This window comes from Protopterus annectens, chromosome 5.part0 (genome assembly GCF_019279795.1).
Source record: "Protopterus annectens isolate FY-2018-M chromosome 5.part0, PAN1.0, whole genome shotgun sequence".
Lineage (NCBI taxonomy): Eukaryota > Metazoa > Chordata > Ceratodontiformes > Protopteridae > Protopterus > Protopterus annectens.
In genome coordinates this window covers 1,893,471,792-1,893,495,336 of record NC_056735.1, presented here as the reverse complement: position 1 = coordinate 1,893,495,336, position 23,545 = coordinate 1,893,471,792, and the positions used below count along the sequence as shown (strand labels likewise).

At 42.7% G+C, this 23,545-nt stretch overlaps 1 protein-coding gene across 3 annotated transcripts in view; it reads left to right on the top strand.

Moving 5' to 3' along the window:
• The window catches only part of NUFIP1 (nuclear FMR1 interacting protein 1), a 461,243-nt gene that overhangs the window by 215,321 nt on the left and 222,377 nt on the right, over positions 1-23,545 (top strand). The window lies entirely within an intron of this gene.

The following is a 23,545-nucleotide window of genomic DNA, read 5'->3' as shown; positions in this document are numbered from 1 at the left end:
ATAGGGTCATGAAAATAAATATGTTCAAAGTCATATATTAGTCTTGTGTTGCATTAGTATAACGGTGATTGGTTGTTCCTTTCGGTGTCTTCTTTTCATTGGTTAGCAGGCATGTATGATATCAAGTGTTTAATGTTTCAGCATCTTATCATTTTTCATAATTTTACATCCAGCAGTAGTTCTACACAATTGAATCATATGATCTCTTTAGTGATTGACATTTAAATCTACGCTCTTAAGTAGACTGAGGTAGAGACACTATTGTTATAGTGTAATTTATCACGACACTGCAATAGTGACCTTCAGATTTCTTTTTTAGTGAATATTTGTTTGACCTAATATACGCCCATAGTAATGCGGGCGGACTTGAACGTATATGCCTGTTATAGCTATAGGATTATTTTCAACATATTTGAGTAAAACTTTTTAGCTAAGAAGTTGACTGCCTTAGGTTTGTCAACGATTGGCTGTTTTAACACAGCCCTTATTTTTCATTTGTTAAAGTTACCACTTTGTTGTTTATTTTTTAGAGGTGTGCTCTATTTTGTTCTTCCGTAGCTGCGCACTGCAGGCGGATTTGATGATTAATGGTAGCAGTAATCCCGCAATTGTTTTTTCCAACAGGACAAGAAGCTCACAGTTTTTATGTCATCGCTGCCCGCTACTTTGCTAGTGGACGAATATACTTGCAAGCACTACTTGCTTTGCTTTAATTTTATTTTTTCTATGGTTTTGTATCTGCAGCCGTGCATAACATCTAGGCGAAAATAAGGTGTTTTCAGTGATCATATATTGATCTTAGTCTGCTGCCGTGAAGACAGGCAGACGAAATTAACATTTCTCACCATTCTAAAGATCAAATTTGGAATACAATTATTTAATGAATGGATCAGCTCATTATCAAATAGGTGCTTATAATTTTCTAACAAGTGATCCAAGATATGATGCGAAGCTTATGCTATGCTGCCTTTTAATAGAAATTATGTCTTCATTTTATTTACCATTTTGTGATTCAGTGAGCTTCGATATGCTCCTAGTAATTGGTTGATGAATTTTTTGCCAACTTATGATTGGACATTTACTCAAAGTAACTTGCTACTTCCAGAATTTGTTCCTACTTTTCTTTTATTGGTTGTGGAAAGAAGGTATGTTCAATATTAGTAATAGGACTGGCTGTTCATTTTTATTTTAACTAACAGGAACTTTTGTATACGTAGATCTGATGAAGGCGAGTTCCACCGAAAGCGCTCATCATTTTAGGCCTGTTTGTTGTTTTTACTTGAAATTTTACAATTAAAGTTTTTCATATGTTTGGTTTCATAGTTTATTTTAGCAAATAGCTTATGCCTTGGTGACGAATTCAGGATTTTTTCTAATTTTGGATTACTTTGACCTGAATCACCTTTAGCATGAGTTGGATTATTGTTTCTTCACCTAGTGATATAGGGGTTGATGCCTAGTGGGGAATGGTATCAGTGAACCACCTTGCCTTCATCCACAGCTCTGGTGACTGACTCAAAGAAGTCAAGTTGAGCAGGCATGATCTACCCTTTACAAAACCAAACTGTGTGGGATCCAGAGTTTGGAGATTCCCTATGTCCTTGTTTATTAGGTCCATGATGTGTTCCATAGCTTCGCATATCAAACTCGTCAGCCTAATGGGGCAATAGTTCCCAGGGTCTGTAGTTACTCCTCCTTTGTGGAGAAGGATGACTGTAGCAGTGCGCCATTCAGTAGGGACAAAGCCTGAGGTAAGGCAGTGATTGAACAGGGCACACAGGTGAGGTGCCAGTTCACTCTGTAGTTCATGTAGAACACAGCCAGGGATATTGTCAGGTCCCATAGAAGCTGTATTCTTGGCCTTGGACAGTTATGTTTTAACCTGTGCAGCAGTAGTACTGGGTGCCTGGCAATCTACTGCTATTGTGGTTGGTCCTTTGGGGGGGGGGGGGTAAAGTTGGCACTTAATCTGTCAGCCAGTATATTGGCAATATCTGTTGGCTCTGTGTAGGAGGTACCATTGTGCAGTAGCTGAGAGCAAATCTGGGTATTACTGTGGAGATTCTTTGCATAAGTATAGAAGGCCTGTTGGTTGTATTTACTATCTGCTGCAATTCTGTTTTCATAGCTAGCTTTAGAGGATTTGATGAGGGATCTCAACTTTTTGTTGAGCCTGATCAGGTAGTTTTTCCAGTCTTGGGACTTCACCTTATTCTGCATCAGTTTCCTCCTCCTGTTGTAGAATTTGTTTATGGCAGGGGGCCACCAGATTGACTTCCCTTTTTTGGAGGAGAGCATCTTGTGTTCTATTGGGTATGGCGAGATCGGTGCATTTGTGTATGTGTTTGTACAGTACATTGCTGTATGATTCAGCAGTCATGCAACTATTCTCCATTTGCATGTGTGCTGTGAAGTTAGCCATCTCTGTTTTTAGGAGCCCAAAGTTAGCTTTGGAGAAGTTTTTCATGGTGGTTACCTTTGGGGGGGGGGGGTGTCAGAGATGTGGATTTCCAAGGTGATTAGTTTGTGGTCGGATCTAACCAGGGAGCAGTTGACTATTGGTGTAGAACAACGGCCGTCCATGTTAGTAATGACCAGGTCAAGGATGTTGCTACCTCTAGTGAGGGTAAGAATGAGCTGGTCCAGGGCATTGGAATGAATGAATTCCAGGAAACGGGCAAGTGTATTGGTACACGAGTAGTTTTTCCAGTTAATGGAGGGGTAGTTGAAGTCTCCCAGTATGAGAGTGTTAGGTTGGACCCTAATATTCTCCAAGTTGCTTAGGAACTTGGAGTGTGAGTCTTGGGACATGGTTGGGACCTATAGCAGGCTACGAAATGAATCGCTGTCTTACCCAATATTAGCTGCACCTGAAGTATCTCTGCTGCATTATGTTGGACTACCAGTCTGGAGGTGTGCGCTTCCTTTATGAACATGGAAAAACACCACCACTTTTGGAACTTCGGTCCAAGTTCTGGGGCCGAAAGGTGTAGAATGAGTTGTAGCCGGGTAGTGCAGGGGTGCTTTCTGCTGCCTTGAACCAGGTCTCTTTTACAGCACAAATGTTGATGTTCTCCATTTTAAGGAGTGCTTCGTGCAAGTGCATTTTGAGATTTAGACTTCTAGCATTAAGCAGTATGACCCTCAGATTGCATTTTGTTTGTACCTGTTACAGTGGTAATTGGTTCTTTGAAACACCACCTAAAAAAGGCGCTATAGGGGTGGCAAGAGCCTTGGCCAGTATGTGGAAGCCCAGGGATGACAGATGCAGGCCATCTCTGGCAAAGCATCAAGGTCTGTCAGTCATGTCATCCCAGGCAGACAGATACTGGATCCCCTTAGAATGACACCAGAAACTAGCCATTTGTTGAAATCAAGCATTTTCTGCTTGCACTGAGGTATCATTCTGGGTGATGGTAGGATGCTGCTCAGGGCTAGAGTCATACCCGCTTGGGCTACATAATCCGAGAGCTCCTCCATGTCTCTCTTCATGTAGTCCAGGGAGGTACGTCTCAGGTCATTCACATCCACATGTACAGTGACAGAGTCATATTTGTATCTATTTGTTACCATGCTTTGTAGGAAGGCTGTGTTTTAGGTGGTCGGTACCAAACTTGGAAGCTGGAGGAAATTTTGTTATTAGTCTTCAGTGTTGATGCCGCAAATGGACAGAAAAAACAAAGTAAAATAAACTTGACAAGTGCTGTGGAAAAGTCGTCTCAAGAAGGGTTTCCAAGAACAGACTGACATCTGAAGTTCACAGTAATGAATGTCTGACTTTTACCTGTTAATTATAAGATGTTCATCGTGCTATGCTGCTGCAGTCATCACACTTGGGTTATCCTGCCATCAGGCGGTCCCGCAGTCGGCCTGAATTCCAAAGCCTTGGTCTGGCGTCGGTTGTCGTCGCTTCTTCCCTGACGTCAGTGTGGCAGGGGTATAAAAGAGGCAGCCAACGCCATTTTCTTCAGTCTTTCTTGCCGCGCGGTGCCCGAAGCAGAAGCAGTTCGCAAGTGCCGGTCGGCCAGCTCCTGAGATTTTCGAACAGAATTTCAGCCGAAGTCTTCTAAAAAGCTAAGTACCCCATTGGGGAAACTTTTCTTGCCTCAGACCGATGTCAGACAAAGTTAATAATTGTATTTCTTGTTGGAAGCAAATACCTCATAAGGATTTTCATTCTTATTGTATCCCTTGCCTAGGCCCAGACCACGACGTTTCTGGTTGTCTGTTTTGCGCTAGGTTCAATAAACGCACTATTAAGCGTCGGGCTGATACCGCCCAACATTATTTTGGCAGAAAATTCAACTACATTATGTCGTCGGAACCTCAGACTACCGCTATGTTTAAAAAAACGCAAGGACAAAGACCAGCAGCCTAGACCAGATACCGAGGTCTCGGTTAGGCCTGCCGCCAGATCTTTGGTATTCAGTGAGGTGCCTACGCAGCCCCTGACTACCGCAGATTTAGAAAATACAACTACCTCTCAGTCAGAATCTACTGAGCCACTGGAGCCGGTTCCTCCTCAACTCGCGGACGCCAGCCCTGGTGGCGATCCGGAGACTATGGACAGGCTTTCGGTTTCAGAAGGCGTCTTTAAACCGACTACTCTTTCCGTTAAGTCATACGCTAAGCTTCCAAAGGTTAAGAAACCGGGTCCACAGACTCCCATACAGGCCCCTATGCCTAAAAAACAGATGCTCAAAATGGCGGAGGCCCTGATTACCCTTATCAGAGGTTCCCAACCCCCTCCTGACAAAAGGCCTAGACTGGAGGAAGATTTACCTCCGTCTTATCAGGAATCCATTTCCTCATCAGACTCTGAGGAACAGGATTACCCCTTCCCTCTCTATGAAGACTCAGATGCTGAGGAGTCTATTCCCTGTGTTTCCCCCCCTGAAGACTTCTCTTTCGGGGAAACCCTGCACACCATGAGAGAGCATTTCCACTGGGAAGGACAAGATTACTCTGACTCCAAGAAAAGACTCTGTGAGTTTCTTCTTTTGCCTCGGCATAGACCCCAAGCCATTCCTCCTGTTTTGGACATTCTGGATGATGTCTACACTGAATCCAGTCTAAATCCAGATTCCCTACCTCCAGCACCACCTAAACCAGACAGATACTATCGAGTCCTCACAAGTTTTTATATAAAAGCCCTGCTGCAGACCCAGAAACCATTTCCCAGGGTCCCAAAGGGGTTAAGGAATCTACTGCTAAGAATCCACTACCTACGGAAAGAGATTCCAGGGCATTAGAAAGATGGGGGGAAAAAGTGTATACCTCTGCCACTTCGGCCATGAGGGCATTAAACTGCCAATTCCACATGATGAAATACCAGCAGTACTTGCTTACTCAGTTAAAACAGAAAATGATCCCTCAAACAGATCAACTAGATTTCAAAGCGATGCAAGATTTGTTGCATGCAGCAGAACAAGTGGGAAAACATACCTTGCAGTGTGGTTTTGATTCTTTGGAGGCCTCATGTAGAGCAGCAGTCACAGGGTCTGTAATACGTAGACATGCTAGGCTAAAAGAGCAGACCTTACCAGAACATGTCAAAGCAAAGTTACTGGATGCTCCACTGCAAAAGGATGCGTTATTTGGTGTCAAAGCAGAGGAAGTTTTAAAGAAGATGGAAGAAAAGGCAAAATCAATGCAAACAGTTAAAGATTTTTTACAGGTACAACCTTCTCGCTTCAGCAGAAACTGGCCATCAAAAAACTGGTCCTTTCCTGCTTCAGACAGACCCCAAAGGGGCAGGTACAGACGCCCTAGGGGCAGAGGCCAGGCACAGGGTACCTTCATGCCTAGACAATGGCAAACAACAACTCAAAGAGGGGGAGACGACAGATCTCAACCCTTCAGAAAACAAACTCAGTGACTTTCCTCTTCGCCTGCCATGCAAAATTGCCCAGGCAGCACCTCTAGGAGGAAAACTGGCTCTTTTCCCACAAAATTGGCACATCATAACAAAGCAGTAGTTCCACTGTTAGAAGAACCAGACCGTGGGATGAAGTATGAAAGACTTTATTATTCTTGCCTTGTTAAAACCAACATTAAAACTTCACTTTCAGCAAAAAACTTTCGTTTAAAACCAGAAAAAACAATTGAGATCAAGCGCTTTCGCTTGGCTCAAATACCAAGCTTTATCAAGATGAACTGTTAACTAAAAGGGCTATTAATATAGGGCTCACCTTCGACCATGTGACAACAGGTCATAATTAAGGTTTAAAGTTGTACATTTTTACATACCAAATCAAAGAATCATTATTATTCTTATTTGATCTGTCATATTAACCTGGCTACACTCATTTGTACATTATTACATTATTATGCATTACATTGATGTTCACAAAGAGAAATATAAATTGTACAACAATAATACATTAAAATATTTAATTAATAATCTTTTGTCTTATATTAAAAATTCATTCCACTGTGTATCTTATATTTCTCTTTGTGAACATCAGTGTAATGCATAATAATGTAATAATGTACAAATGAGTGTAGCCAGGTTAATATGACAGATCAAATAAGAATAATAATAATTCTTTGATTTGGTATGTAAAAATGTTCAACTTTAAACCTTAATTATGACCTGTTGTCACATGGTTGAAGGTGAGCCCTATATTAATAGCCCTTTTAGTTAACAATTCATCTTGATAAAGCTTGGTATTTGAGCCAAGTGAAAGCGCTTGATCACAATTGTTTTTTCTGGTTTTAAACAAAAGTTTTTTTGCCGAAAGTGAAGTTTTAATGCTGGTTTTAACAAAGCAAGAATAATAAAGTCTTTCATACTTCATCCCACGGTCTGGTTCTTCTAACAGTGGAACTACTGCTTAGGTGCTTGCTGCTTCAACTTTGTTCGTTACATCATAACAAAGGACAAATGGGTTCTGGATATTATTACCCGAGGCTACAGATTTCATTTTCACACTTTACCACGGATGAGTGGCATGCCAAATTTGCCAACAAACCAATGGGCAGAGGCACAAAAGCAGATTTCAGCTCTCATGAACATGAAAGCAATTCAAAAGGTACCTGCAAAAGGGCAAGGTCAAGGATTTTACTCAAGACTGTTTCTAGTACCAAGAAAGGACAAAGCCTGGAGACCCATCTTAGACCTTTCAATTCTAAACACGTACCTGGACATTTCCAAATTCAAAATGCTCACACTACAGCAGCTTCTTACCATGCTGGGCAAGGAGTCTTGGCTGGTAATGTTGGACCTCCAAGAGGCATACCTGCATGTCCCTATCAGACAAGATTGCAGAAGATACCTCAGATTTTTGGCAGGCACAACGCATTATCAATTCTCTGCATTGCCCTTTGGCTTATCTACTGCGTCCAGAGTATTAACGAAATGCCTGGCATCAGTAATTGCATACTGCAGACAGCGAGGAATACAAATTTATCCATATCTGGACAACTGCCTGATCCAAGCGGACAGCAAAGACATCTTACTACAGCATCTGGCATTTGTAACAAAGTTGCTAAGTTACCTAGGGTACACAGTAAACAAAAAGAAGTCAAAACTAATGCCCTCACAAGAAATAATTTTCCTAGATGCCAGCTTGAATACAACAGCCCAGATGGCTTACCTCACACCAGACAAGCAAAAACAACTGGCTCAGTACTTCAGAAAGATGGCAACTTCTACCCAGCTCACTGCAAGGAAATTCCTGCAGGCATTGGGGTACATGGCATCCTGCATTCAACTAATTGCATATGCAAGGCTGCATATGAGAAAACTACAATGGTACCTAAAAAGTGTATGGTCCCAACACAGACACAGCCTCGAAGCAACTATAACTCTCATTCCCTGCCTTCAAAAATAGTTTCTATGGTGGGCTCAAGCATGCCAAGCAAACAAGGGCCTTCCTTTTGTCTCACCTCCACCAAACCAAACATTGACAACAGATTCATCAGACTACGCCTGGGGTGCACACATGGCAGGACAATGCATACAGGGCAAATGGTCTGCAAACCAAAGGCAACTACACATCAATCAAAAGGAGATGCTAGCTGTAAAAAATGCACTAACAGCCTTCAAGGACCTTTTGCATCCAGGACAACTTCTAATAAAGACGGACAACACCACAGTTATGTGGTACATAAACAAACAAGGAGGACGACTCTACCCACAATGCAGACAGGCAATGGACTTGTGGAACACAGCATTAGCTTACCAAGTACAACTGCAAGCACAATTCCTGCCAGGAAAAGAAAACATTTTGGCAGACAAGTTAAGCAGAAATTTGACAGACCTTCACGAGTGGAGACTACACCCAGAAGTATTCTCAATGATAACTCAAAGGTGGGGAACACCAGACATAGATCTGTTTGCCTCAACCAACAATTGCCAGCTACAAAAATTTTGCACAAGGTCTTACCATCCCCTGGCTTGGAAAGTGGATGCCCTATCATTCAGTTGGACAGCATTGTCAGTCTACGCCTTCCCACCTCTGCCTCTACTCACCCAGGTATTACTGAAAACCAGATCAGAGAGACCACAGATGATCCTCATTGCCCCGGACTGGCCAAGTCAACACTGGTACCCACTACTACGAAACTTGACTCACAGCCCTCCATGGATCTTACCTCAATTCCCTCTGCTGTTAACCCAACAAAACTCTCAGATCCTTCACAGTCAGCTAAGGACCTTAAATGTAGCTGCATGGAAAATACCTTAAATTATCAAACAACACTTCTCTCAAAGGATGTTCAGAATGTCATTTTGGAGGCCAGGAGGCCCAGCACCAGAAAAACTTACTCAGACAAATGGAAAAGATTTTGTGTATGGAGCCAGGCCAGAAGCCTTAATCCTGGCATCCCAAATATTCTGCACATACTCCAATATCTAACTGAGATGCTACACAAAGGCCTTTCTTTCTCATCCATAAAGATCCATATTTCAGCTCAACATGATACGGTACCTCCCATTTTCTCTCATCCTTTGCTAAGGCACTTTCTCAGAGGGGCAAAAAATATAAGACCCCCCAGAAAACCACCTACTCCAACTTGGGATCTAAATTTTGTCCTGGAAAAGTTAACACTTCCTCCTTTCGACCCAGCCTTTTCAGCAGAGCTTCAATACTTGTCATGGAAGACAGCTCTGCTATTGGCTATCACCTCAGCACACAGTCTCAGAACTGCAGGCACTTATGGCAGTGGAACCTTTCATCATTTTCCATCAGGACAGAGTATCTTTACACACCCAACCCTTCCTTCTTGCCAAAGGTAGTATAAAAGTGTGGCTCTCCATCAGATCATACACTTGCCCACCTTTTATCCAAAGCCACAGAATAAAGGAGAAAGACTCCTTCACTCTTTGGTCATTCACAGACAGTTGCGTTACAATTTGGACAGGACAAAGGCCTTCAGAAAATCAGACCAACTCCTTGTATCCTATGCACCAGGCTCAGAAGGAAAGGCTATTTCAAAACAGACCATCTCCAAATGGATAGCACATTGCATCCGCTTTTGCTACTCACACCACGGGAAAGCAGTGCCTGCTAGTATTAGGCCTCACTCCACCAGGACTGCAGCAACCTCAGCAGCCTTCCTCCGAGGAGTCCCAACAAAGGACATTCTGCAGGCAGCTACCTAGAGTTCAGTGCACACCTTCACCAAGCATTACCACCTTCCTCTGTACTCAAAAACCAGAGCTGGGTTTGCCACTGCAGTTCTGCAGGGCATCTTAGCTGCACCTAACCCAGTTTAGCTCCTACCACCCAACCATAGCTTTGGGACTCTACCCAAGTGTGATGACTGCAGCAGCATAGCACAGTTTTGCACCTACCATAAATGTAGATGTTCGAGTGGTTATGCTGCTGCAGTCCAGGTTACCCTCCCTCCATCCCCTCTGCCTAACAAGGCTTTTCTTATACCTCCATGTACTTCAACCTTTGGGATGCATGTCTATATGGTGTATTTGCTTACAACTAGTACCATTGCTTTGCACTAAGGTATGTTTTGCAAGCTTCTTATTTTGCCTTCTTAGTTTGGGGCACCTGACATCTGGGGGCAAGAAAAACTGAAGAAAATGGCGTCGGCTGCCTCTTTTATACCCCCTGCTGCACTGACGTCAGGGAAGAAGCGATGACAACAGACGCCGGACCAAGGCTTTGGAATTCAGGCCGTCTGCGGGGACCGACTGATGGCAGGATAATCCAAGTGTGATGACTGCAGCCGCATAACCACTCGAACATCTACATTTATGGTAGGTACAAAACTGCACTTTTTATAATGTAAATATGTACAGCACACTAATTGCATGTACCAAAGCCAATGACTACCCCATGTGCCCTGATTTAATATACTAGCTTCATGGTTGTAATGCGTCAAGGTGAAGTTATTCGAAGTTAGGGTGGGTGTCTGCAAAAGCACTCCCCTCATGTTTTACTTGTGGTTTTAAGACTGAAGTGCTTACTGCTTTTAGGTAGATGATCATTTGATCCTTCATTGTTAGTATTTCAAGACTTGGCACTTCACTTTGATTTTAGTGATCCTATATTAATGGTTGATTTCCCATTTGTAGTAGCTGGATTATACAAAATAATTTACACATGGGTTTGCACGCTACCTTTTGCAATTACAGTGCTGGATTCCAAAAGAAATGGGTCCAGGATTTCTCATGCCATGTAGACTAAAATGGAATTGTGGAGCTCTTCACCCAGGTTCATAGGTGGTTACTAGGCTATTGGCCCAAGATCCATTTTAAGCCTTGCCAAGCTTACCCCAACTTTAGCAAAATATTGCTGATGTGTCAGTACCCCAGTGAATTTTATGGTTGTAATATAGACTTCTACACATTAGACATTTACATGCTGCCCTTGTCCATTAGGGGCATAGGTGCCAAAGCAGGGGTAAATTTGCTGTTTTCCGATCCATTGGTCCTAAATGCATTTTAATAGCGTTAGGGATGAGATTTGCTTCCCATGAACTGGAAGCTTGTTCTAGAAAAGGAGTAATCATTGAGACTGAACTGTCCCTCCAGCGTGTCCTTTTGATGCTGCAGACGAGGTTTAGGACCTTAGAATGGGTATTTCAGGTACTATTTCTTTTGTGGATTTACAGCAAATCCATCAGAATGGGATCAGAGGATGCTTGGTAGGCTAGGCATAGAGTGTTGCATAGCAGTATGTGGAAGACCGAATATTGGGTTATGGCTTTGAGATGGTCTGCATAGGACTTGGTCACCCTAGTGGAATTACAAAATCAATAGACTGTATAACAGGAGGAAGAAAATCAAGGCAAAAATGAAGAGGTGCAGCACCCAGCAGGATAAAAGCACTCTCATCAAACTAAAACAACTCAGATGACAAAGTCTATCAAAGCCAAATTTGAGGTAAGTTTGGCCTCCCAGGCCAAGGACAGCAGAAAGCATTCTTTAGCTATGTCCACAACCTCAAAGACAATGCACAATTGCGTGCAGAGCTCATTATAAATGAAGCTACCTATACTGAGCCAGAAGATATAGCAAACCTGGCTGATAAATTTGGCTGCAACTTTACTCTTGTCTCCACTTTAACCTTCCATCAGGAAATGTCATCAAATATAACTCCCCCTACTATCAGTAGGAAACGGTACTAAATACTGTCTCTAAGACCAAGAATACTACATCAATGGGCCCAGACAATATCTCAGGATGCTTTCTAAATAGCATGAAGTATGACCCATCAGGGCCTCTGAAATTACTATTTAACTGTAGCCTCCAAAACAGCTTTGTACCTCATGAATTGAGAAGGGCAACAGTCATCCCTTTGCACAAAGGTGGGCCATCTTCAGACCCTGGAAACTATAAATCCATAAGTCTCACTAGTCTTGTATACAAAGCCATGGGAAGGATTATCAAAGAGATGATCAATAGAGCTATAGTAAACCTCCAGACACTGGACCCAACCCAGTTTGGTTTTGTCAAGGGCAGATCATGCCTGTTCAACCTGGTGGACTTCTTTGAGAAGATTACCAAAGCAATGGATGAGGGCAAAATCGTTCACACTGCCTACCTTGACCTGGCCAAGCCATTTGACAGAGTACCCCACTCGGGCATTGTTGACTAACTCAGGAGGTAAGGTACAAAGCCATATGTCACCTGGTGGATAGCTAACTGGCTCACAGACAGGATCCAGAAAGTTAAAATTGGGGAGTCCACCACTACAAAGAGACCAGTCAAAAGTGGAGTCCCTTGGGTATCAGTCCTTGGACCACTCTTTTTTGGCATTTAATTCTCAGAAGTCAAGGCCAATGTCAGTGGTCTCTGGCTGACTAAATTTGAGATGATTGCAAATTAAGAACTGTCATTTAATCTCACACTGACCCAAATGTTCTTCAGGAGAGGCTGATACAAACAAACAGCTAGTGTCAGGGCCATGGACTAAAACTAAATGCCAAGAAATGCATAAAAGTATCCTTTGGGAAGTCATCCATCCCTGGTAACTGTCATATTGACAACACACCCCTTAGAGTTGACCCTGTAGTCAGGGATTTTAGGGACACACATAGATAGTAATCTAGCCTTTGACCAACATGTGTCTACAGTGGTGAGGATATCATTCTGTATTTTGCAACTTATAAACAAAGGTATGGCATCTAAGTCTAAGCAAGTCATTGTTCCACTGTATTCGGCATTCATCAGACCTATCGAGTACAATGCCACCATTGGTATGTACCTAACCAAGCATAGCCAACAAGTGTAATGTCCACAGAGACTCCTCAATAAAAGAGTACAGGGCATATGTAAAATGTCCTATGCAGACCGCCTCAAGGCTCTATCTCTGTATTCTGTCACCTACAGGCTTTTAAGGGGAGATCTATACCTGGCATACAGGGCATTGTCCGACCCCACTCTGATGGCCTTCCTGCATATCCACAAAACAAACAGCACCAGAATTACATGGTCTAAAGACTTAAACCTTGCCTGTGATATAAATAGGACCTGCTGGAGAGATAGGTATGTATCCCAAAGACTACCCAATCTATGGAACAGGCTCCCCATCCATGTGAAGCAGAGTTCCTCCCTAACCCAGTTCAAGTGTAACTTGGAAAATTGGGTAGGAAACCGGAAATTCATCCCTGGTTTGGCACCTATGTCTCTAATGGACAAAGATAACCTGTAAAATGTTCACCTCCCAGGGCCATGCTTAGACTTATCAAGGGTTTCAGAACATGTCAGAGATTTGGGATGCATGGTTAGGCTTAAAAAGGCCGTTGTGGTCATTAGCCTAGTAAATACCTGTGAACCAATGAACTTGTTTTCTCCCTATAATTTTTGTGAGGAATCTCTGTGGTCTGTCAAACTGTTGCAGTTGCCTGGTCAGGTACATGCTGAAGCCTGCACTTGTAGCTGATGATTAGTCTGATGAGAGCCAAGTACAGCAGAACCGTGACCTACTTGGGCATGGATGCTGTGCCCTTGCTAATGCATTGTGCAGAGTAGAATGATTTTCTCACTGCAGTACATGCATGGTGGTCAAAGGTTGGGTTACTGTCAACATGTGTTCCCAGATCCCCTGACAGGTGAGTTTACTTTTAGGGGTGTATTATCAGTGTGGTAATTTCTAGAGCTGGTTGTTATTCCTAAGAATACTGTTGTGTATTTTTTTGCATTGAGTCTGTCCATGGCTCTGACACCAGTTGTTTTTCTGCATCAGGCCCTTTTGAAGGATATCTGTCTCTCTAGAGGATTCAATGACCAAACCTACTTTGCAGTAGTCTGAAACTTGGTCAGCCAGAGGCCCTTGGCATTTGTTTTAACTTCAAAGTAGTAGATGCAAAAAATAAGAGACCACAACACTGATCCCTGTTGGATTTATCTAGTGAATGGCCATTTGTGGAGGTGGATTTCCCCTATGCTAATGTATTGCATCCCAGTAGTGAGCTAGCTGTCTGTCAGGTGATATACGTGTTTATGCCTAATTTTGTAAGTTTTACTACAATGTTTCTAGAGGTATTGTGTCAAATGACTTGACCAAAGCATGTAGGTAGTTTGTATTGGTTTGCCCTCGTCCATATCTTTAGTGACATTTTTAAAGCAATTCACCAGTAGGCATGAACCATCTTTGACAAAACTGCACTGGGTAGGATCCAGTGTCTGTAGGTTTCCAATGTTACAGTTTATCAGATCCATGATAATGTTTTTCATGGCCTTGCATATGCGACTTGTCAGACTTATGAGTCTGTAGTTTCTGGGTCCATGGAAGGCCCCCTCCCTTGGGTAGAGGGATAACCATTGCAGTCCTCCTTTCATTTAGTAAAAGCCTGTCTGGAAGCTATGGTTAAATAGATATTCTAGCAATCTTCATGTTTCATGCTATTTAGGGAGGTGTCCTGGGGTGTTATCAAGGTCCATTGAAGCAGTGTTCCTGGCCACAGACAGAGCAGTGAGGAGCTGCTCCCTAATGATGGTTGGATAAGAAATGATGGGCGGTATTTCTTGGAGTGTGACTGGGGTGATGGGGTAAAACTGGAGCTAAATGTATTGGTCAGCTTATTTGCTGCATCCTCTGGCTCTGTATAGGTCGTTCCATTCAGTACTAGTTTGTCAGGTCATCGGATTTTTGCCATTAAGATTGCAGGTATAACTGAAGAAAACCTTCTGGTTGTCATTAGTTTTGAGGAGCTACTTTTATTTTGGATTTGGCTTTGGTGGACTTGCTTTGTCTCCTGCATTGCTTGTTCAGTTTGATGAAGGGGGTTTTACCTTGCTGGGTAATACCCTTCCTGTTTTTGTACATAATTGTTTTCCTTTTGTTATGCAGTCTGTTTGTACTTGGATTCCACTATGGTGGACTATTTTGGCTTGCTTTTGGACGTTGTCTTATTTTTTTTTTTGAATAAGTACAGTTGTCTCTGTGCAGCTATTTACATGATTATACAGAGTTTCTGTGAACAATAACAACATACAGGGATTTATCTTCTCTGGGTTTCGGGGAGGTTGTAATTTTGCTAGACTGTTGCTTTTTGGGAGGTAGTTAGCATTGGAATATTTTTATTTTTTAATGTTTCAGGGTCAGCTGAGGTTCCAGGCTTAATATTTATTTCAAACGAGACAGCTTTGTGGTCCAACCTGACCATTGAGGACTTTTACTAAAGGGAATGCATTGTTCACCCATGTTTATGATGACCAGGTCAAGGCTACTTGCACTCCTGGTAGCCATGCAGACTGGATGCTCTAGGGTACTCGTGTGTACATTGTGTAGGAATCTCAGGGCTTACTTGTTTGAGGTTTTGTGTGATTCCGAGTTCATGCTGGGGTAGTTAAAGTCACTCATGAATATTGTGTTTGGTTGAATGGGAAGTGTCTTCAGTTTGTTCAAGTGTGTGGTATGGGCTTTTTGGGTTTGGAGGGGGACCTGTAACTTGAAAGAGTATGGTATAGGACTTTACTTATAGTAAGTTGGACGTAGAGAAGCTCAATTCTGTTTGAACACCTTTGAAGTGGGTTGGCTTTTGATTCCAAAATGTGAAGTTATACCAGTGTAAAATGTCTAAAGAGTGGTGTGGCCCATTGATGAGCCTTCTTGGAACAGTGATGGTTTCCCTTTGTGCTGTTACTTGTACTGTAGGCATTACCTAGTGAAAAGGCCTGTTGCTACCAGTACACATGTATAGGCAAAGCTCCAATGCATACTTGTAAGTAGCTTGAAGAAGCAGTAACCTGTGGCACTGTGCATTGAGATTATTATTCTTAATGATTCATCCCATCTGGGTACAGGGGAAAACTCAAATATACTTTTGTGAAGAAATGAGGGTTGTGCTTTGGTACCATGGTACACTATCCCCACAGCATACCTCTCTGTATTTTCAGATGTGATCACGCATACTTGATTTACCTAGCACATCTGACATACATGTAGTACTTTGCGGGATGGCTACTCACCAGGTTTATTGGTATTTGAGTTATACCAGGAATAGGTAATGAGATGAATCTAATGACCTCATCTTGGTGTATTTCTTTCCTTGAGTTGCAGCATGGAGTTGTGTGAGGTAGACTTAAGCATACTCTCCCCCATCCAGTAAGGCATTATACTGAAAGCGGAACTGGGTTTTCATAGGTTCATAGGTTCATACTAGGCTATCTGCCCAAGGGCATTTATAAGCCTAGCCCAGAGTTTTGTGGCTTTCGCCACCCCTTTAGTTTGGAGGATACTATGCCCATTGTTTTGCTGTGCCTCTGTCAAGCAGTGACACTGAGATAATCCCTGGGGTATACCTGCGATCTCCCATCCATTGGTCAAGATTTCTCTTGAACAAAGCCAGCGAGGTGCTCTGCCTCACATGTACCGGGATTTTGTTCCACAGCATAGGGAGTCTCTGGGTGATGAATCTGTCCCTCCAGCACGTCCTATTAATAACAGTGTCAAGGTTTAAGTCTCCCACCCTTGTAGTTCTGAGGGATCTAGATTTTTTGAGGTGAAGCATGTTCATCAATTCTGGGTTGGACATGGCCTTGTATGTCAGGCACAGGTCACCTCTGAGCAGACGGTAAGCGATTGAATAGAGCTGGAGTTCCTTCAGTCGGGCAGCATAGGACATATTTTTGAGACCCTTTATCCTTTTGGTGAGGAATTTTTGGGGCCTTTCCAGTTGCTGCAGGTGTCGTGTCAGATACATTCCAAATGGGGCATTGTACTCAATCATTGGTCTGATGAGTGATGAGTACAGGGGGACGATGACTTCCCTTGATCTAGATGTGAATCCCTTCATGATCAGGTGGGCAATGTAGAAGGTCTTCCTAACTACTTTGGCAACGTGAGTGTCAAACGAAAGGTTACTGTCAACCTGGGTCCCCAGATCCCTGATAACCTCTTCTGAGCTCAGTGGGTTGCCGCCTATATGGTAGCTAGGGGTAACCTTGTTTTTCCCAAAGGGTATGACTATGCATTTTTTGGCTTTTAACTTTAGGCCGTGGCTCTGGCACCAGTTTTCCGTTTCTATAAGACCCTTCTGAAGGATATCTGTCAGATGTGTTCTCAACTATGGCGCCCAGTTTGCAGTCATCTGCAAATTTTGTCAGCCATAATCCTCCTGTGTTTGCTTGTACTTCTGAAAAGTAGATGCCGAACAGGAGTGGGCCCAGGACTGAGCCCTGTGGGACACCACTTGTGACAGGCTTTGAGTCTGACATGGCGCCAGCAACTCTGACCCTGTGGGTTCTGTCACTTAGCCAGTTTGCAACCCATCTTGTGACGAATGGGTTTACATTTAAGCTGATGAGTTTTTCAATGATACCTGAGTGGGGTATTGTGTTGAACGCATTTGCCAGGTCGAGGTAGGCTGTGTGGACTGCCTTTCCCTCATCAATGGCCTTGGTGACTGTTTCGAAAAAGTCAACCAAGTTTAGAAGGCATGATCTGCCTTTGACAAAGCCAAACTGGGTCAGATCCAAAGTCTGCAAGTCCCCTATGTCTTTATTTATGAGTTCCATTATGATCCTCTCCATAGCTTTGCAGATCAGGCTTGTCAAGCTGATGGGACGGTAATTTCCAGGGTCGGTGGAGGCACCGCCTTTGTGAAGTGGGACCACAGTTGCCATACGCCACTCCTTAGGCACGTATCCTGAGGTGAGGCTAAGATTAAACAGCTGCCCTAACTGTGGGTTTAATTCCTCATTGAGTTCATGGAGCACACAACCGGGGACACCATCTGGTCCCATGGATGCTGTGTTTTTTGCCTTGGAGAGAGCAGTTCTCACCTGATCGTTTGAGATGTTTGGGGGGTTACAATCCTCTGGTATAGATATCTCACCTTTTGGGAGAAGTTTGCACTGAACCTGTCAGCCAGTATGTTGGCAATGTCTGTAGGTTCAGTATTTTTTACATCATTTTGAACTAATTCTGAGCATATCTGGGAGTTTCCTCCCAGGTTTCTAACATAGCTAAAGAAGGCCTTATGATTGTCTTTTGAGTCCTTAGCGACTTTTCTCTCAAAATTTGCCTTGGATGATTTTATGAGAGCTCTTAGTTTTTTACTTATAATGATCAAAGGTGTTTTCCCTTTTAAGGATTTTGCTCTATCTTGTAGTAGCTTCCTCCTTTTGTTGTAGAGTTTGTTTATGGCTGGGGTCCACCAGACTGGACGCTTGCCTTTGGTACAAAGAGTCTTTGTTTTGTTTGGGATTGCCTGATCCATGCAGTCCTGTAGGTGCTGGTAGAAGGCATTTGTAAGTGATTCAGCGGCTTGAGTAATGGTTTCCGCAGGCTCAGGGGCCTTAAAAGAGACCACACCAGTCTTTAGAAGTGTGAAGTCGGCTTTTGAGAAGTTCTTCACTGTGGTCTTTTTTATTTCAGGTGGGGGTAGGATGTGGACTTCCAGTGAGATTAGTTCATGGTCTGATCTCACCAGTGAGGGGTATACTTCCGGTGTTGAACATTGTGACCCCATGTTCGTGATGATGAGATCTAGTATGTTTTCTCCTCTTGTGGGGATGGTGACTCGTTGTTCCATGGCATTTGAGTTTATGAACTCTAGGAACCTTTGGGCTAGAGTGTTGGGGCTTGAGTAGTGATCCCAGTCTATATTTGGGTAGTTGAAGTCACCTAGTATGATGGTGTTTGGAGATGCATGTATCCCCTCCAGTGTTTTCAGGAAAGCTATGTGAGGTTCCTGAGATTGAGAGGGTGGCCTGTAACATGCTACAAATTGCAGAGCAGTCTTGCCTATGGTTAATTGCACCTGGATGGTCTCCGATGCATCGTGCGTTGCCACCAACCTTGAGGTGTGGGTGTCCTTGATGAATATAGACACCCCCCTCCCTTCTTGGTGGTGTCCGGATTTTGGGGCCGGAACGCATGATATGAGGTAAAACCTGATACTGCTGGGGTGCTCTCTGGAGCCTTGAACCAGGTTTCAGTCACAGCACAGACATCGATGTTCTCCATACTGAGAAGGGCCTCGAGTGCGTGCATCTTGAGGTTGAGACTTCTGGCATTGAGCAGCATTACCCTTAGTTTTTTTCCTTTTTTGTGTTCTAGGGTGGTAGGTTTAGAATTTGAGCCTTGCCTAAAAAAGGCACTATGGGGGTGGCAAGAGCCTTTGCCAATATCCGGAAGCCCAGGGTGACAGGTGCAAGCCGTCCCTTGAAGCAGCATGGCTTGTCCAGCATGTCATCCCAGGCAGACAGACATTGGATCCCCTTTGAATGACACCAGAGTTTAAGCCAATTATTAAAGCTGATCGTCTTGTCGCTGTATTGTGGCATCATTCTTGGTGAAGGTAGGATACTGCTCAAGGTCAGGGTCATACCTGCCTGGGCTACATAATCAGAGAGCTCCTCTATGTCTCTTTTCATGTAGTCCAAGGAGGTACGTCTCAGGTCGTTCACACCAGCGTGGACAATGACAGAGTCATACTTGTACCTGCTGTTGAGAGACCTGAGTGCTTGCGTTATGTGGCGGATTCTAGCGCCCGGCAGGCAGCTTACTGTGACCTTCTCCTTACTCAATCTGGTGAGCGGGACGTCAGTGTGTCTGACTATGGAGTCACCAATGACGAGTGTGTCTGGCATTGTGTTTGGCCTTAAGGGCTGTGACTGTTTGGCACACTGACTATGTGGTCTATGTGTTGCATGTGTTGTGTCCTGAGGTGGCAGTTGTTTGGGTGTCTGCTTTGGTGGCCTCTGCTGTTTTGGTAGATTTTTAATCAGAGCCTCCGAGTATGTCTTTGTGTATTTATATGTATGATTTGAAGTTGTGATAATACTATGTGAGACTGGGTTTGTGGTATGTGTGGTCACCTTCTCCTCCTGTCTGGTCTTGCCAGTCCTATGTTGAGAGAGCTCAGCCTCCAGTTTGGCTATATAGTTGCATCTCTCGCATGTATTTGTGTTTTATGGAAGAAGGAGAGGGTTGTCCGTGTACGTGAGACAATTGTAGCATTGCCTCAATATTCCCAGATTCACCAGCTGAGCAGGAGAGGACACTAGCAACTGATCCCTCGACATGCTAGAAGGAATAGACAAGGACTTTAAAAAGACTCCGGGGGATGTGGGTGAACGAAAAGGGGTTTTTGGCTGGTGGGGTACTATGTATAAAAAAGTGCTATATCAAGTAAAAAAATACTTTAGGAGCAAGTGCTAGGCTTTACAGATAAAGAATAGTCTACTTAAGAATCAAGTAGAGCTGAACTTTTTAGATATAGAATACGCTGGTTTGATCAGCAGTACAGTTCAAGGAAGGCTGTTTTAAGGGAAAATTTGAAGAGTGGACTTTAGGTAGCCCGAATAGTTTAACCTTGATTAACCGCCGCTGCTCTTGTGTGCTCCTGTAGCAACTCCGCGCTAAAGAGTTAGTGAAGCAGAATGGCATAGACTCATCACAGTACTGCTGTGTCCCTTTTAGAATTCTACAGGATGTAGTGTACTTTTCTGATCCACATGGAAAAATGTTGCTCATCACTCACATGCCATTTAATGGAGGTTATTGTAGAGTTGTGCTCATTTCCACGTGACAAACAAATGGACTTGAATTTTAATTTCAAGTTTTTATTTTTTCTGACTGTGCTTACATAACAGAAGTAAGTACACATTTGATTCCAAAGTTTCTCATGATCGTTATAGACTAATGACTTTTTTAAACTTCTTTTTCTTTTCCAACAGCTAGTAAGATGTATGGCCTTGGATCCCATATGCTGTGTAGCAGAACTTGCAGCAAGATCATCATAAAGTGTTTATTCTACCAACCTGAAAGAGATGGCACGGGATCTAGTGTGCTTTCTTTATTTTTATCAAATCCGTATAAAGTAGGCTTTTCCACCCTTATTATTCCAGGGCCCACATTTGATATTGCCTGACTTTGAGGACTGACAGCCAAAAGAAATAAAAACTTACTGCAGGGTGATGCCAAAAAAATCTGGGGCTTTGTTTGTACATGGCTTTAGGTAAATAAAGAGTTATATTTCTGAAAACATTTTCACTTTTTTTTTTTGTAAAATGTTTGGACAACCAATTTGAATTGGAGTTTTATTTCTACCTTTAGGTGCAGAAGTAATGCAGCAGATACACACTGACTTGTGAATGCCAGGTTAAAATTCCCAGTAAAGCCTTCCATTTTTTCTGTAGTAATACTTAAGCTGCTAAGTATTAGTTTCTTAAGTTTTATAAAAGCAAACTGTATTTATGAGTTTGTGAGTTGCAATTTTGCCCCTTGAATAAAAAGTGCAAGTTTGTTGTGAACTGACTCTGAAGGCATATATTTTATGGTCTTGGTGAAATTATAACAAAAAAAAAGTGATTGAAAACCAAAACATGAATTGTTTCCTCATTTTGTTTCAGAAAATGCATTGCACACACACTTCAGCATTTTTCATACATGTACTATCAGTGGAATGTGTCCTTTCTGAAACAGGTCACCGCATTTAACTGTAAAATGAGTATAAATGTAAGATCCACAGTAATTTACTTCACCTCGTTGCTGTCAGATGTTTGCTGACCTAAGCAAAAGTCATGTCAGCGGTTATATAACTGCCCTTTGGTTTCATGGGCTACCATCACAATGTACAGTCATTGACTTGTAACTGACCTGTAGTATCGCAGTCCACTTACATATTCATTCCTGTCTTCAAAATACAGCCACCTTCTGTATGCACCTCTGAAGTTTTTAATTGTAAAGGAGTGGAGGGAAAGAAGGTGGTGCTGCGATAGCGTTGTCGCCTCACAGTAAGACTCTGTCCGGTTCGAGACTCAGCTAGAGCGTCTTCTGCGTGGAGACATGCGCGAATGGGTGTACCTTCGTTGAAGGTTCTGCGTCAGGGCTGGCAACTCGGTACGTAAAAATCAACTGCCAATCATTAGCGGACCGGAGTTCCGCTGTGGCGTCCCCTAACCGGGAAAAGCCGAAAGACACAACAACATTTCGGGTGGTTGCTCATAGATGTGTATACTGCCCCCAACAAGCCAAAGCAGTATTAATAATCATTTAAATGTGATCATGTAATTGCCTGTTCTTTCATGTATGACCTACTTCCCTACCCCTACAAAAGGAAATCTAGCTTTTGTTTACTCCTCTGACATTAGATTGTGACAAAAGTGAAAGAAGAAAATGTCTACAGTAATGTTTCAAATTGTTGTTACATAAGAAGCATTTTAATTTCAGTTTTAGTTTACTGCTTGTTACCTAAGCACCTTTCACATCCAAACCAAGGTATGCAGATATGAACAAAGATAGGTGTACATATACTACAAAATTCAGGTGTAATTTCGGTCGAACAAACCCTGAGTATGACAAGAATATATGCATCTAAACATAAAACTTGTAAAAATGGTAACAAAAGGCACGAGCAGTTATGAAATGTGTTAAATATGAAACAAAATCCAATACCATAAATACAATTTCATAAAATAGTTCCAGTCATAAGCCAGGAGGCAGTGGAATATAGGATCCACAAATCAATACACAGCAGTTGTAAGAAGAAAATCAAGTTCACTGAACAGAGTTGTGATAAAGTTTAAAATAGCTGAAATATATTAGCCTACCGACTAATCTCAGATACCAGGCAGACACAGCTCAAAGGCATACAACCAGTGACAGTAAAAGTAGAACTTTGTCATCATCATCATCTTTTTCACCACCTCATGTCACGCTGTAAAGCCATTTGCAAACAAGTAGAACATCTGAAGCAACATACTGATTGTGGTTGAGCAGTGGCAGCAGTGATCCAACTCTGCAACTTCAGTTGCTGAACAACAGAACAAGGGCCAAGCCACTGGAGGCAAGCAGAAAACTGCAAAGCACAAGCCACTTATCAGTATTTGCTGCAGCAAAACATATGGAAACAGATTAACTCACAGTATTTGAGCTGTTTGTAATGTCCCCTTCCTTTCCTTGACACTACTTGCCTCAAACCAAAAACAGCCAGCCACTTTTGGTGATCAGCTTTGGTGTGTGATCACCAGGAAACACCAAAAATAATGGTCATGATAATGTACCAACTTTTTGCTACAGCTCTACCCACCACCACACTTATTAATAGGTTAAAAAAATACCTGACTAGAATGTTGCTGCTGCTGCTTCTGCTGTGGGCAGTGCATGCTGTTACCTCTGCCCCCAGATAATCTAATTGTCAGCTAGGAAAAAAATAACTTGTCTACAAGAGATGTCTGCTGTAGCCTGCCAACAGAGTGTACCGTTTTACACTGCGAACTCAGACCCTGTAACCCGAACCCTCCTCTCAGGTGTATTTGGTCTGTTACAGTGTGCTGCTTGTTCTTTGTCAGAAAAATGCAGGTGATTAATCATCTCTTCCTGTCAGCCCGCCATCTATCCTGACTTGGCTAAAGTCCCTTTAGTGTAGCTTTGTTAGTCAATTTTTTATTTATTTGTTTACTTATTTATTTATTTTTGTATTTATTCTTTGGTTGACCAGGTTAGTCCTACAAGGCTAGTAGCCTCTTTTCAGGGGAGACTTTATGTGGCATTTATACTGCTAGTACAAGTTTGACGGTACATACAGTAGTTTTTAGTAGATATACAACATACCTGTTCTTCACAATAATGTGCTTTGCAAGTGTATTTTTTATGATGATTCAAAAATGATTTATGAGCTGGCA